This window comes from Thunnus maccoyii, chromosome 23 (genome assembly GCF_910596095.1).
Source record: "Thunnus maccoyii chromosome 23, fThuMac1.1, whole genome shotgun sequence".
NCBI classification, from domain to species: Eukaryota; Metazoa; Chordata; class Actinopteri; order Scombriformes; family Scombridae; genus Thunnus; species Thunnus maccoyii.
In genome coordinates, this window is record NC_056555.1 from 10,063,498 (window position 1) to 10,076,881 (window position 13,384).

Consider the following 13,384-nt stretch of genomic DNA (forward strand, 5'->3'; position numbering starts at 1 on the left):
TCTATGAGAAAATGACCCTACCTCTCACGTGATTTATTACCTCAGTAAACAGTTTCCTAATGAGTTTATGATCTCAATCGCTAGTTTCAAGTCGTCTTCGATACAGCATGATGTTCATTTTGTAAATTATGGTCCCATTTAAATTTGACAATAAAGCAGGGTATGCTTTAGGGCGTGGCTACATTGTGACTGACAGGTTGCTACCACAGCAACAACGCTGGTTAGGTAAGGTAAACATGACATATTATAAGAGCTGGATACCAGACTAAAAATGGTGCCCATTCAGTCCCACAGGAATTGCTCAGCTGGCGCATACGCCAAAAAAAGTTTCTAGTTTCCGGGATTGCTTCCGCATTGTGCGGCCAACTGAATTTGCGCAGTAGTGTTTCCCCCACTGGCCCCGCCCGCAAGTTCCCGCTCGGCCCATAGACTTTACATTGTGATGACATCACAGATTTTTAAATCGCTTTTATTAAACATAAAACCTCCATGGATCAAAAGTTCATAATAGAAAGAGTCATAATTGACGTTGTTTGCAGTTCAAGGTGTCCTATCAACAGTTTTACAGACGTCTCTTTTACAATGGTGGTCTATGAGGAAAATGCTTTTTGGGCCGCAGGGGGATTTTTTGCTGCAATACCGTGAGTGGCCACTGGGAAAAATTGACTGCAAGGCTGAGTGGTGGCGCCCTATCCAGCTCTTATAATACATCCATGGCATAACCCCAGATTCACAGAGTATAGGTGTAGCCTTAGCCGTTGCTATTTCAGTGTGTTTGTTTGTTCACCTAAAAAGTCTTGTTCAGCATTTGGTTGTACTAAAAGACCCTCTGAAGATTCAGATGTTCGTTTTTTCTGGTAAGCACATTTTGTTTTAATGGTTTTAAGCCTGTTTTTCACAAGCAAAAATTAGCATTAGCATTATCACAGTTAACTGTAGACTAAATGCACAGTGCTAACCAAGCTAGCAGCTAGCATTAGAGTCAGCTCCACCCTCTCGGCCAAATATGGTCACTTTATGGCTCCAAAAATGGTGATGGTCAAAATGCCCAACTTGAGGCTTCAAAATGCAAGTCCACGAACCAATGGGTGATGTCACAGAGTCTACATCCATTATTTTTTTATAGCCTATGCTCCATTATTGTCCTAAAACAATTAAAAACACATCTGTGAGCCACACTGGTTCACTGGGTGACATGTTCCTTCCTTATGATGAACATTGGCACTCTACTTTATTTTGAGTCAACCCTGCATACTGTGTCCTGCTGCTGTAAGAAATCACCGGAGCATCAAATGTGTATTCATCCACCACTGAAAATAGTCCAACAAATACACTATTTACTGTTGTTTGAGTGATGTTTGATAGAAACTACAGAGCCCAGCTGTTTTAGGGACTTACTTAACCTTTTTTAAAAATCGATGTATATATTTGTGATCCGTGTTAAAAAGGTCATCAGTAGGAACCAATGGGCCCAGTAGTGAGTGCCTAAAAGAAGGTAGGGAACTCAGAAAGAATTAAGAGACACACTTACAAATTTTCTTTTTATGGCTTGTGTTAATAATGAGGAAGAAACATAGTTAAAGCCTCATTCTTTCAATTAGGCCATTATTCGGTCTGCCACCTTAGCTTGCAGCTAATCTTTGGCTAAGAACTCGAGCTACTGAGCATGCTGCTCCATCAAAACTGCAGCACAGATCCAACACCTAAAGCTTTGTACATGCTCTACATATTCCATCTTCAAGCTGGACATTTTAAAATTCAATTATTTCTCACTCAGGACACAAAGAAAGCACAGACGTGGGGAAATGGAAGGAGAGGAAGAAAGAGAGTGACCACACTTAAATTGATCTTTGCAGAATACATTTACCTGAAGTTACTCTCAAGCTTTCCAAATGAGCTGGATAACCGATCCTGCCAGCCGGCTGGTGCTCACTGTCTGTGGCTTTAGATGTGATGAGAGGAGGAAGGGAGGGAAAGGAACAGAGGATGAAAAGTATAAGGAACATATTGAGGTAGTTACACTTAATGCTGCTGTAATTCTGACCATCTACATCGGAGTCATTGCCTCTCAGTCATTATCTGTGTCTCTTTCTAGCTCTTACTACTGTGCATTTACAATCACAAGGCATTTTTCTAATGCAGTTTTGACTTTAAGTGACTACAATGGCTGAATTGATTGCATACAAGCTATAAAAGTTCAGCATAAAAAAGTTCTTGTGAAGTTGTTGACTGGAAGAAAAGGTACAAGTTTTTTTCAAAAAAAAAGATAAAATAGAAGACAGAAATGACAATTACTTCGCTGAAGAGTTTCATCCTTTTTATTGCTTTTTTAACCATTGATAATCAATACTTCTCAGCTGTACAGAGGTCTTGTATGGTAAACAACTTTAATCCCCAGGCAACTGATGACAAGCCTTCCTCCCTCACTCCATCTTTCATCATCTATACTTTTTTCTATATGCCTGCCTTTTCTTAACCCCTGTCACCAACACACATCCTCCCCCCTCTACCCTCTCTCTGTCGTGCCTAGACCCGTCTCTGTTTCATGTGCCTGAGGAGAGTGGTGTATGTCTCCTTGTCTATTTCTTTACCATGTCTGAACCGCAGGCAGCACACGCGACTTCCACTCGTCCATTAATGCCTCTGGATCAGGAACAGGTGGTTAATATAATTCCATTTGAAGGCTTTTCCAACACTGGCTGCACGCTCTGTGAAGAGGCCAAAAGTGGGGGGAAAATGGCTACATTTTAAAGACTGTGTGGGCAAACATCCTATAAGAGGCAATTATGGGATTAAACATATGTTAGATGCGTTGTTTGTCTTCTGATTTTCACACACCCACACTCACACGCACACACTGCATATAACACCTGTTGTCTTGTCAAACAACATTCCTGCTGTACTTATCTATCCTTGCAAAATAAGTACAACATGAATCTTGTTTGACAAGACAATATCATGCAGTGGAATGGCTTTAATCTGTTGTTTTGCGAGACATAACTCAGATAAAGTGATCTGAATCAGTTGTGTTATGTCTGTGTTAAAGTGTTAAGATAAATTGGTAAGCAGAGTTCTCTTTTCATATCTTCCACCCACAATACTGAAAAACCTGTCATGTGCAGTGCCTGTAAATAAACATCAGCAGGTGAACGTCAAAACCTGACATAGTCATCACTGCAGAAGAATGCTGGAGTCACATGGATGTGCCCACAGACGGAGTTTTGTTTGTTTGTCGTTATGGTGATGCTGTAATTTAAATGTCAGAGGACTTCAGGCGATATTTTCACACTAGCTTTACATATTTGGTAATATTACTGGCGTGATATCACAGATAAAGATCTGTTTTCACAGTAGCTGCTGAGACACGGTAGCAAAGTGGTTGGCTGGTCTTTACTGCAGTTAAAAGGCCAAAGCACATGCTGAAGAAATGTAATGTTATGGTACCCACAGTTATATAACACATCCATTCTTGTCCATTACTGATGTCAAGATCCTTAATTTAACTAAAAGTTGTAATACCACAATGTAAAACTACTTCATTTCAAGTAAAATTGTCAGTAAAAGTGTAGAACTATTATCAGCTAAATGTACTTTGGGTATCAAAAGTAAAAGTAATCATTATGCAGCTGAATGGCTGCTATCAGTATTATAGATTATATATCATACTATCACATTATTATTACTGATGCATGCTGGTCTCATTATGACTACTTTATATACTGTTGGATAGTTATTCTAAAATTGAGCATATTTTATGATTTCATCATATGTTTTACATGTAAAATTCTAATATTCAAAGTAGCAAGTAAGTATGCATTAAATAAATGTAGTGGAGTAAAAAGTACTATATTTCCCTCTGAAGTGTAATGGAGTAAAAGTAAAAAGTAGCAGAAAATGGGAATAGTATACGTACAAAAACCTCAAAATTGTACTTAAGTATGGTACCTGTTACTTTAAACCATTGTCTATTAGCTTTATCTGTAACATTTTATTTTACTCCCCCTATTCAGAGTTGAATTGTCTTGAATTTATTTCATTGCGATGCACAGTGCAAATCAGTAAACTTTGAACCTGACAGGATCAGCCCTAAGGTCCCTCATCAGATGGTGATATTCACCATGCTCCTGTCTAGCAGGATAGGATGTACCCACAATGACCTTCACTGCTTTCTCTTGTTCATTAAAAATAATCTAACTTGACACAGCTGGAGCAGTACTCTTCGATGCCGGTCCACTAAACACTAGGCCTACTCACAGAGAACTAGCTAGTGCACTCAACTCAACTCAACTCACTAGTAAACTTACTAACTGTACTAATTTGAAAGTTAGTAGTTATGTTATAGATTTCTTATTTCTAGAACATATATTTTAATATGTTGCTATAGCCTATAAAGAAAATATTGTTGTACCAGCAGGGATACAGTAGTGCACAGAAGCCATTTCCATGATTACTACACATAGAGCACCTAGCGTTTACTCACGGAGCACTTGCCTGCCTGTCAATTTACATGAGGAGTGCAGTGAGACCCTGTGGATCCAGAGTGTCGCTTACCGTCTGAAAAGACCTTTACTGTTAATGTCTTGCCTGGCCAATCGATTGGATGAGTGCCAGATCACACCCCTAGTGGGTGGGACTATTTTGTTCCAAAATATGGTAGAGTACAGGCTGCACCAGTAGATTTTTGAAAGTCGCAAATAGCAGCACCTGGAAAAATAATGGCTGAGGCGTTGGCATTGATTAACAAACGTATAAAACTCCTGCATATATGATGGTGATTTAAAATCTTAGTTGTTGGCCCTTTAAAAATCCTGAGGACACTTTCTACTGTTGTTGTAGTCAAGGCACATTACAGTTTTCAAAAGGAAGAAAGAAAAATGATGAAAGTTAATGGTATAAATGAGTACATTAGATAGTAAATCAAAAACTAAGCGTTTAATAGTCTATTAGGTCAATGCAGAGGCACTTGAATAGATTAGGTTTTAACCAGCACTGATGGTTGATTAAATCAATGGAAATCAATGGAAACAGTTGTACCGATGCCTTCATGTCTGGATTTCTACAGAAGCAACAATAAGCTGGAAGTGATCTATTCTATATATTAAAGGCTAAACATGGAAAAGCGATCAGACGGGGGTCACCCATGGGTGAAGAAATTAACTTTTTTTTTTCCCTCTGTGAATCCACTCTATGTTGGCTTAAGGAAACCTTCAAAGCAAGTGAAGTAATGCCAATTACAGAACAAGCTGATGTAATCATCAATGGAGTTTGACTACTTTATTAAATGAAAGGAACAACATCAAAAATAAAGCTCAGCTGGTCAATTTCTTATCAAAAGAGACTGTATTTTCTCATTTGTTTTTACAATATTTAGATGACTTGCCTCCATTTGAACCCGCATTTTTGGATTATTATGACCACGTTCTGACCTCTTTGAGAGGACAGCGAGAAATGAGGCCCACAGCAGATCCTTATGGCGAAGTGATAGTGATGGAAATGTGAGGGGAGCCAGTAAGAAAAGGCCTGTGCTTTAGTTGGAGGCTGACCAAGACTCTGAGCAAAGAAAACAGGGGCGAGCTGCTGTGAAGACAGTTGGGATATTATCCACACATGACATGTACGCTGAGGCTGATTTATAACAGCAGTGTGGAACTTGGCAAGCTATTATTTTTCAATGAAAATCGGTTTTCTGCCTCTTCGATTTGTTTGCTGGATTGCACTGGCTGTTTGGACATTTTCTGGCATGAGGTTTGTAAGAAAGACATATTTTTGACTTTTTTTGTCTTTTTTCAATTCTGCAGGAAATTAAGAGTCATTCACAAAGACATTTTTTCAGCATTACTAATGTGACTGTCAGATCATGACTTATTCAAAAAGGTTGACGTGTGCTCCTCCTCCTTCATGTGGTTTTTAAGAGGCGTACACTGACAGAGATAGCCACAAATGGAAAACAAAACGGGAACTGCTGGCGGAAGATCAAGCCTCAGAACCGAACAACAGGCAACTTAAATCACCTAAACATACACTGAATACAAAATATCATAATGTGGTTACAGAGACAGCCACAGGTCACTGTAGAGCATGCAACAGAACAGGATATGTATCATCATGTATATGTATCAATATGTCATGCATGTGTTTTTTACTGTATGCATCCCAGAGCAAGACACTGCCAGTTCACTCACAGGATTCAAGGATTTCTAATGGTCAAATTGCTCACCACAGTGAAATTTACAGTGACCAGCATCACAAGGCTGTGCACAAGACAACAAAAACAGAAACTGAAACATAAGAAGGAAATTTGTTTTTTTCCACAAAGAGAAAGCATACAAATGGGTTTCATAATGTGTCAAGGAGAATAAGCTATTGTAGTCCTTTCCTTACCAAAACTATAGTATGCTAACTTGAATTTACTGTATACTTAAAAGAAATGTACTGATAAGTGTTCTCAAACTTGCACTAATCAATATTTTTATATTGATAATGGATTAAATGACTCTATGTGAGAGGGGTTGTGGTGACACAGTAGAGCATTTCGCAGCTAAACAGCCAGATATTTCCCTCAGGAGATGGCGGAGACCGAAACAGAATTAAAAGTATGTGCTTTCCTTTGGTGTCCAGTAACACACTAAAGTTGCTTTGTGTCTGCTGGATGTGTAATAAGGCAATTGCTTGCCAACATGTTAGCCATAACCGCTTTGATTATATGTCAGTGTTTACAGCTTGTTGCTCTGCCCCCATGTGGCCAAAAAAATCATTTAATACAACTTTAAACATGGTGTAGTAGGATTAAAAATGAATAATCTAAAAAACATGTACACTGAGTGTGTATTGGAAAGAGGACGGGAGTTAGCACTTGAGTTTCCTAGTTTGGGGCCCTGGCAGTAAGTCACATATAAAATGTACAGCAAATTGTGAAATCTTTAAAACCATTTGAGATCAACATTTGATGGAAAAAATACCTCTTAAAGGTTCAGAAAAGTTACAGCCCAGCCAAACAATCATAAAAAACATCTAAACTTCTATGACTTTCATGTCATATTCCGAAACTTTGATCAGGTACAGAGGTCTTAACATTCATGGCTGGAGATTGTCCTGAGAGGAGCAATCACAATGAGACATAACAGTGCTTATTGATAAATGTTACTTTGCTTGTCTCTTTCTCCTTCTCCTCCTCAAAAAGGTACAACTGCTTTACCTTTGAATATGGAATAATGTGATCGAGCCACCAGATTTTCCTTAAAAGTGAGAGAGGCCAACCAATATAATCAAATAAAGTCCCTGGTTGGGTAAAGTAATTGGTCATGTGTGCAGCTTGTGAGCCACAGCAATGACTAAGAGCTGATGAGTGGAAATATCTATAACATAAATGCAGAGTCCGATGTTCTGTGTTGCTTCCCTCCCGCTCCCTTTACTCCCCTCCCTGAAACTCCCCTCCCTTCCCTTCCTGCTTTCCCGCCAACTCAAATTTTCGCAACTTCATTTCACAGGCATGCTTTCTCTCTCTCTCTCTCTCTCTCTCTAGTCTCATTTTCCTTTTTCTTTCACTCTCTCTATCTCTCCTCTGACAAATAAACAGGTCTCACGTGAGCTCCTCTTCCACTCCGTCTCATGCACTCAGAGCGGACACCGCCCTGTCTGGCCTCTGTGGCGACCTGAGACGCACCGTGATTGGCTGAGGCCCGGGACTGCAGCGAGAGGAACCGCGAGTGGCAGACAGGCATAGCGTGTCTGAGACAAAAACACAGGGCGGCCTGCCAGCTGCTGTCCCTGAGGGGTGAGGACTGGGAGATGGAAAACACGGACTGAGTCAGTCAGTGTGAAGGGTTTCACTTGAACACGCTGTACATGTGTTTTGCACGCACATTGTGACCACATGTTAAATACTTCCAAAGAGCATGAAGATTATATTCTGTTAAATGTGAATATTTTATCCTTAAGACATTCAATATAAATATTACCCATTCCAGGAGTCATTTTGTAAAGGGAGATATTGCAGTTTTCAAACAGATATCAAATTTAGGAATGAAACCCTTCCCTTGTGGACTGGCTGAGTGATGAAATGACTAGATGCTTCAACAGATGACAGATGCTTGAAACACCTCATGGAAAAAGACTCTGAAGCAGCTACAGTAAATCACCGGTTTTGACAGTTTGAAAAAGAAGTCTGGCAATTATAGTGCTCTAAAGCGTGAGTTTTCAAAGCAACATGAGACAGCAGGGCTCTATTTTTGCCTCATGTTGACGTCTCAAATCATCTGTGCCCAAATTGCAGCTGCATTCGATCAAAAACGCTGAAAAATAATTTAATATAGGAAGAGCTGACAGTCTTTAAAGTCATGACAGAGAGGAACAGTGGTACTTGAAGTTTACCAACAGGGTTAGTATATGAACATGAACATGAGGAGGTTGTTATTTTATAATATTTTTCTGCTGCCTGTATGTTTGTCTGAGTGATGAATTGGCAGCCTGACAAACTTAGCAGCACCCTCACTGCTGACTGATGAAGTCTCTAATTAACTGTTTGACTCGCCTGCTAAATGATAAATCGTCAGTATGGCTGGTGTGTGGTTACCATTGGCGTAAGTACAGTAGCTGGTGTACTGAATGGTGGCATGCTCGGTCATGCAGGTGTACTGGAAGGGGACTTACTGTATCTGTTAAGTGGTGCACTGGTTATTCTGAAGTTAAAGGTCTCCTCCAGACATGTTTTAAGACATATAAATACTCTGCTTTGAATAATAATTTGTGTCTGATGTGTTTGTTCCTTCTCCCTCACTGAAAAGTCCAGTATATATGAATATAAAAATATATTTAATAATTTCAAAAGTTCAACTGCTGGACAAATGTCCCCTACTTCATAAAAAAAAAGCCCATGTCACAGTGCTCTACATGCACTGGAGGCTTCAAGTTTCCACATCACGCTTTTGTAAGTTGTCTATTGGACCATGACTGGTTTCAAACTAGTTCTGATGACACAAAATCTGATCACAAGTACACGTCTCAGACTTTTTGGTGAGCACAGAGAAACTTTTCCCCCTTCAGGAGACGAATGTGAAAACCTTTGAGTATGAAACTCTGGACATATTGGACAGTGAAACTCAAACATCCAAGTGAAGGAACAAAAAAACAGGCTTTAATAAGCTTTAAAAGTGCAATCTGTCTCTGTCTAGTGTTGCTTTTGTGAAATTGTCCTTTTTTATTGGTGTGCAGCACAACTGGCCAGGTATGCTGGACATGAATATATTATTTACTGAGGTAATAAAGCAAGACCCCCCAAAAAACTGATAAACAATTTTCATGTTCAACAACAGTAAATGCACACATGGATATAGTAACAACTAAGCTTTTAACCTTTATATGAATTTGATATTTAGGTGACAAAAGAAATATTTCCATTCCTGTAAAGGAATGTGGTGGAAGCTTCAAAGGAAGAGACAAACCCATCATCTATAGACCTGATTTGCTATAATAGCATTTGTTTTAAAATGACACCACTTGAATAGAATTAGTTACATTAACAGGGTCGTAACATTCTGCAATAACCTGCGAAATGAAGTTGCTGTCCATTAGTGATAATCAGGTTCACAATTTTCTTTTTCAAAGTCTTCCTTAAAACAATAGTCAGGTGCTTGTATGATCATTGAAACAGGTTTTGCCTGCTGTAATCATTCCCCCTGTTCATACTGGCTGTTAAAAGATCTTTCAAAGTGCTTTCAATGTAAGTGATGGGGAACAGAAGTTGTCCTGCCATGCAAAAATGCATTCAAAAGTGTCTCTGAGGCTAATATGAGACTTCAGCTGTCCAAATTAATCAAATCAAGTGGATGTCTTCCAAAGTGAAAGTCACAACATTCCCTCTTTTTGTTACTGTCCTTCCACTGCAGCTCAACAGGGAAACACTGTCCAGGGAAAGAAGGAATTTTGTGAAAGGCAGCAAAAAATCTCTGTAATCTAAGCTGTCTTCTTGTCTGTATTATGTCAAATTCTTGTATGTAAATGTCCTTCTGTTATAAAGTAAAGAAACTAATGTAAGATACATAAAACAAATTGTATACTGGTAGACAAACTCAAGAAAACTCGAGAATGAAAGTGTAACAGAAAAGAAAAGCCAGACAGCCAGACATAGGCAGGGCAGGATGAAACAGGAAGAGCACAGAAGTGATATTTACTCCATGGATTTTGCAGACACCTCCCTGTCTCAGCCAGTCTCTCCCTGCCACACCTTAAATCCCCTCCACCTCCCCCTTTGACTGATAATTAGCATTTTGCTCCATGTGTCTGAACCTGCCAGGGTGAAGCTGCTTTGCCTCTATAAAAGATGTTTGTATGTGTCATGCAAATTGACTGTATCATGATCTAAACCTATAATAGAGTTTTGTTTGGCAGTGAGTGATTACAGACCTCCAAAAAGCTGATCTGGGTGAAGTGGTGACAATAACTGAAGACAAGTAATAAAAAAAACTGTAAAGCAGGTTACTTTAAAATATCATACATTAAAACTACAGTGTTTTAAATCTTTTAATTAACTAAATGTCAATTTCCTCACCTGTAGGTGCTGATTGAGCTTCTCACCACTTCCTCACTTGATCAACTAAGAGCAAACACACCTTCATCTTGTAAAGCATTACAGTATTACAAAACCGTGTCTGAGTTTGACGCGTGTAAACCATTGAATTAAGGGGGATTTAGGGATTAGATTATATTTCTATATGTGAGTCAGCGTGTGTGCGAGTGTCAGATTATGTCATACCATTGCTTTGTCTTTTATTACAAGAAAACAAAGCACCTGAAACACAATTCGACAATTTTGGGTGAAAAAAATAATATGAACTTCATGATTTAACATAATGAAACCATAGATTTTGTGGTTATTTTGCACTAGTGATCATTATCAACTTTGTAAAAGGATACTTAAATATGCACTTGCTTAACAGTAGATGTGCTGGTTGTGAACAGGGCTTTTTATATAGCCTGATACCCAGCAAACTAATGTAGTTAGTGATGTGCTCATGGGCATATAACACTACTTCTGTAGGTTGTAAACTAGTCATCTGAAAATGTTAATGATTGTGCTTTTGCTTGTGTTTTTGTTTTTTGGAAAAGCTAGAAAAAAAGATACCACCCTCAAAACTCTCTGAATGCACTCTTACTACAGCCCCATGCTCCCCCATTCTCCACACTTTGGCATGTGGAGACATCCAAGCTTGGCAGACCTGCCTAGTTGCCTAGTTACGTTTCCTGTGATCGGACAATCGCTGTTCAGGGAGCAGTTTAGTGAACGGTCACTTTCAAGTTTTTACTTCATAGCCAAGGCAAAGGATCAGATAAAAGGCCACAAAAGTCCATTAAGGCCCACATACATCAACAAGTTCATTTAAAGTGACCTTTGCTAAGAAATTTCCCGCATTGTTTAGACTTCAAAAGACTCCTAAGGAAGAGTCCTTGTGTGGAGTTGTTTGTCTGTCACCAGGATATGATGCATAATGATGTCACCAAATACCAAAACCTGATGTCTGTGACATTCCTGCTGCAGGAATGTGAGGAACGCTCACTGTCAGCCATTTTCGCCCCTGTGGGCTTATCACATAGGAATTGACCAACAAAACAGAAAAACATCCATCTATCTGTCAGTGGCATGCCTCTTTCAAAAGACCGGCAGGGTTAAAGGGCATCGGGGTCAGGTGAAATGTACATGACCAACGGTGGTTACAGACAATAGGAGGATCTGTAGGAATGAAAGGTTTATCTTCTAAGTGTGAAGGAGTGACGGCAGATGAAAGTGAGAGCTCTTGACCCGGGCCAAATATCAAGCAGCTTTGGTCTCGTATTGCACGCATGTTTTTTGTAACTTTGTTTGATGGTGTAGAAAAACTGAGGCTCTAAGATCGGTGCCTAAAAGTTTCCCTAAGTTCCCCTTTATTTAAGGGAAACGGCGTCCAAAAATCATCACGAAACCAGCGCAAACTGGGGATTGAACTTGTGACTTTTCATCAGGACTTTAACAAAATACGTCTGGAAATTCATGGGAACGTGGTATTACGGACAATGCTTCTGCTATCAACAACAAGAAAAGGCATAGAGACCAACTGCTGTTTCCACAACTCCTCGCATGACTCACAAGCAAATATGAGCCCCACTGATGTCCTCTTCCTCCTTCTTCTTCTCTTTGTTCTAATTTTAAAAGCCTGACATTGACAAATAAATAACCTCTCCTTGGGGTTTCAAATGAGTCAGCAAAGCCTTTCATCACACGCCGATGTGTCAGCGGGTTCAGACGTCTGTAATTTGATCGGAGCTCAGAGAGAGCGCAATTCTGGCCTTTGACCCTTGGCCAGGCTCTGCATCCTCTCATCTCTCGTGAGACGTGATGCAAAGCAACAGAGTTTAAATGCTGCCAGGCCTCCTGGACATCTGAGCACAGTTGCCGATGTCCTCGATGTGCACCCTAGGGACACGGCACAGACAAGACCCAGAGTATGTCCCTGTGACTAATGTTAGTCATTGCTTTGCGATTTTATCTTTCTTTTTTCTATATATCTCTTCATCTGTCTTTCTTTCTGTCTCTCTGTCTGTCTTTATTTCTGATCCTTATGTTTAGGACAACATGTTTATGATTAAGCTGTCAGCCAAAAACCCTTTTCCCCGCGTTCATTTGCTTTCCCCACCAACTGCTCAATCTCTCTCTCTCTCCCTCTCTGTCTCAGTTACATGTGTTTGCATGTTACAACACAACAGTAAGGCTACGGTAAACCTCACAAACAGATATCACCCATACCACACGCTTAAACACAAGCTAACCCTGTCAAGCTTGCAAACACCCTGTGACACATACAGTGTTCCAAGTCATACATTACATTACCTACTTGTTAAAAGGCTTCTCCATTTCACTTTCAGAGTTGGCTGACTTGTGTGAGATAGTTTTTATTTAAAAGAACGATTAAAACTGGAGCAGCAGAAGTAGAGATGTCCTGATTTTTAGTTCCTAATTTGGGTCAAGCACTGGGGCAACACAATACACAGTCCTGTTGCAGGTTTCACACTATTCTGCTTGTTGACAATCGGTGGTGGTGGTGTGCAAAAAACAAGCAGCAGCTACCACAGCCTGAACCTGAAGCCATTGTGGAAATAGGTTAAAGTACAATACCACCGACCGCCACTAGATGCTGGCTACAAAAAATCCCCGGCTCTAACTGACTCCAATTCAAAAAGTCAACTTCTCTCTAGAAATACTAAGTCAATCATTTTTTTCAGCGAGTCGTTTTGGTCTCAATTGCTAAATTGGCATCATCTAAATAATGTGCCAGTGGTCATTTTGGACACTATCACTCCATTAATAAGATTTGACCGTGTGGGTGTTGATTGACAGTTGGCTCACCTGCTGCTC

General features: G+C 39.7%; 1 long non-coding RNA gene across 2 annotated transcripts; it reads left to right on the plus strand.

Moving 5' to 3' along the window:
* The first annotated feature begins 767 nt into the window (after positions 1-767).
* Positions 768-8,742, plus strand: LOC121890448. Of its 2 annotated transcripts, XR_006093795.1 has the most exons (3): positions 768-857; positions 2,531-2,658; positions 7,577-8,742. It is a non-coding gene; the product is annotated as an uncharacterized LOC121890448 (long non-coding RNA). The 2 variants fall into 2 exon arrangements; XR_006093794.1 differs by having other exon boundaries at positions 2,531-8,742.
* Positions 8,743-13,384: the final 4,642 nt, after the last annotated feature.